The sequence below is a fragment of the Lolium perenne genome, chromosome 5 (genome assembly GCF_019359855.2).
Source record: "Lolium perenne isolate Kyuss_39 chromosome 5, Kyuss_2.0, whole genome shotgun sequence".
NCBI lineage: Eukaryota > Viridiplantae > Streptophyta > Magnoliopsida > Poales > Poaceae > Lolium > Lolium perenne.
Window position 1 is genome coordinate 238,184,711 of NC_067248.2, and position 3,308 is coordinate 238,188,018.

General features: G+C 46.4%; 1 long non-coding RNA gene across 1 annotated transcript; it reads right to left on the reverse strand.

Moving 5' to 3' along the window:
• Positions 1–228: 228 nt before the first annotated feature.
• On the reverse strand, positions 229–744 carry LOC139831383 (uncharacterized). Its single transcript, XR_011746109.1, has 3 exons — positions 664–744; positions 406–585; positions 229–318 (listed from the first exon to the last, which is right to left on the reverse strand). It is a non-coding gene; the product is annotated as an uncharacterized lncRNA (long non-coding RNA).
• Between the last annotated feature and the right edge of the window lie 2,564 nt (positions 745–3,308).

A 3,308-nucleotide genomic window follows, 5' to 3' on the forward strand; every position in this document is an offset into this window, starting at 1 on the left:
TCAAGTATGATAATTGAAAGGTGTGTGGACCTAGGTAGTACTACTTACTTTCGCACGCCATCGCAGCTTCGGTGGCCATTCACGGGACGTATCTTCCTTGATGAAAGTTTGCCATACGCTGCTCGACAAAAGAAAATGCATAAAAGAGTCATCAATTAGTTCAAAGCAGGAAATTAACGAAACAAACCGATAAGAATTAAAATTACCTTCTCGAGCATTAAAAAACAAGACACGTATAGATCCTTTTCTTTGCTTAGTGAGTCCAAGACTTCAACTTCTCCAATTTCCAAATTGATGACGAGAAGAATAAAGTGAAACCTACGCACGTTTCAATATGTAGTCATTAGTTAAAATTTTGACATACGGTGAGCAAAATATAATGTGTTATAAGACAAGAAGACTCACTCGAAGTTGTAAGGCCAAAGTATTAGCTTTTTGTCACGTTGTCGCTTCAAAAACCTTAGCAAAGTCTGCGGTGTATCCTTGTTATAGAGGGGATCATCTATGGTTTTGACATGCATTGTGTTCGGGTCAATGAACCCAATGTCTGTGATATCGTCCCTTTTGCATTCGAGCATCTTCGATCTGCATAATATAGCGCACAAAAGATTATAATCTGCAGACAATGAACGACTTCTCAAATTAAATAAATAAATCACTTACAGACAATAGCAACTGATGATTGATTTGTCGAGGGCCCGGAGATTATATAACTGAAAGAGTTCGGCGAAGTCAACGTTCACACAAGATGCTCGGAAGTAGTGCTCTTCCCTAACTCGCACCATGATAGTCTCGATCCCTTCCTTTGAGGCCTTAAGGTACCACGAATGCAAGTTACGCATACATGTTGGTACCTTCCTGAGATTCTCGACCAAATCTTTCCCTTGAACAAACTGATATGCTCGTTCAGCTAAGGCATAATCAGTTGCGTCTTGTCGAGAACTTTGAACGGTCTTCCCGTCAAACACCTTGAGAGGGGCGACCGATTGAACGGGTTGTTGTCCGAGCTGGTAGACACCGTGTATTCCTTTTATCTCCCGATACCCGATTTAACGGGTTTTGTCGCCTCGATCATCTTGTCATACGACCTTTCAATAGAACGCGCATAGTCGGATGGCGGCGATGGTACAGGGTCATATAGATTGTCAACGGTACGCACAACTTTCTCCCGATCTAGTGTCTTCTCGAAAGGTATCTCTGGCACTTTCGGTGCAAAAATTTCTTCACCTCGGCCTGAACGGCCTCCGCGTTTTCCTCTCGGAGTTTTTTCCCAAGGTAACTTCTCGGGAGGCGGCAGTTGTTTCTCCTTTCTAGCTTTCTTCCTAGGCGGCGTACCGTTCCGCTTAACGGACGCCGTCTTACGCGGAGGATCTCGAGATGGTGGACTCACGCTGGGGTCCCTCTCGGTAGGTGTGGACTTGGCTGCTCACCAGGACTGCCACCAGGAGGAGTCGATGGCATTTGCTGCTCATGTGTAGGAGTCGGTGGGCTTTGCAAAAGGACGACGTAGTTCTGCGGCCGTAGGGCGAAACCGTGCTTGACATCGCCCGGTGTCCTCTCATCTTCACCTCTAGGAATATCAAGCTCCACTTTTTCAAACCCCGAAACAACTTCATCCACCCCGACACGAACACAACCAGGTGGAATGGGCATATGATGGTGCATTGCTCCATCTTCACTTGGGTACACATAGCCGACCGCCACCTTAACGAGACGCGGTCCCGATTAACATATGTAGCTCGCAATCTGTCTTCTCCGTGACATAATCCACGGGGTAGCTTCCTCCACATCCGTCAAGATGCGAGGAACCGACACTGCTTCTTCGCCGAGATGGGGCAGCATCGGCTTGTGGATCCTGTAGAAACAGCGGCTGATCGGGTGCCCTCGATTTCTCTCAAGAGCCTCCACCCTAGATAACAACTCCGTTACAATGTCGGCGTCCTTCTTCTTCTTTCGCGAACGGCTTCTATAAGTGTCGCGCTGTCCGGCCACGCTTCCTTCATGGTGAGACACAGGCGAGCTCGTACCCGTCCAACATGTTCAGGGTTCCCCAGAGCGAGTGTCAGCTCGTCATTCTCTCGATCGGGAATGTACTCTCCCTTTCTGACCTTTTCAATTGCATCTACAAGCTTCGGTACAATTGCCTCAATTTTTTCCTTCCATTTTCCCTTCGCAACGATCAACCACTGTCTTTGGGTCCAACCCTGCCCCATGAGCGAACAACCAGAACTTGGACCGTTCGGGCCAGTCCCATGTCCGTGGAGTGATTCCATGATCCATCGCTTTATTCTCAAACGCTGTCCACTTCGGAATGGCACTCTTGTAGCCACCTGACCCCAAATGATGCGGAAGTTTCTTCTTTGCAGCATTTTCGGTATTTTTCTTCGATCGGGACACAAACTTAGACGATTTCTTATACTCCTTAAATGCGGCCCAGTGATCTTTTATCTTCACTAGATTTTCGGTATTATCATCGAATCTTTGGATCTTCATTCTTATATTTGTCCCATAAATTTTTCTTGAAGCTACGGAATTGTATGGCCATCTTCTTCCATGTCCATTCCTTGACTTTATCCTTCTGGCCTTCCGTCATGTCTTCCGGTAGGCTGAACTTTGTCAGTAGCGTTTCCCAAAGAAATTTTTTCATGTTGTCGTTGACATAAGTAGCACCACTCTCCGGGTTCTTCGGCTTATGCCACTCTTGAATGCTGATCGGTACATGGTCCCTAACAATAACTCCGGATTGACTTGTAAATTTGCGGCAAAACTCCTTGGGCTCCACTGGTTCACCATTAGCCTTGAATGCCGTGAGGGCTAACCTGCCCTCGCCCTTTAGCACCCGCGTCGGGCCTCGTTTTGTTCTAACAGACTTGCTCGATGATCCAGAAGGCTAAAAGAAAAATTATTCGTTAATAAGTGCAATACAAATAAATGAATGCATCTAGGGATGAACACAGACTAATTGATACATAGATATACACCTCGCCGGAGTTTGTGATGGACACTTCATTGTCTTTTCTAACTTGTTCAGACTCAAGTCCCTCGCCAAAATCATTCAGAAAGTCGGGGTACTCGTTGTCATCTCCATCGTCGGGTTCCGGACCACGGGCACTCTCATAGATCAATCGCTGCACCGCTTCTTCCCCCTCCTCATCTCGGACGAAGGTGCCGTCCTCCATACCTCAATGTCACTGCAAAATTAAGAAAGCAATTGTATTTCATTCATCATGTAATGATCATATAACAGATTGCTAGATGGATAACAATTGAAATGAAGAAAGCAAAAAAACCCTAACGGACCGCCACGG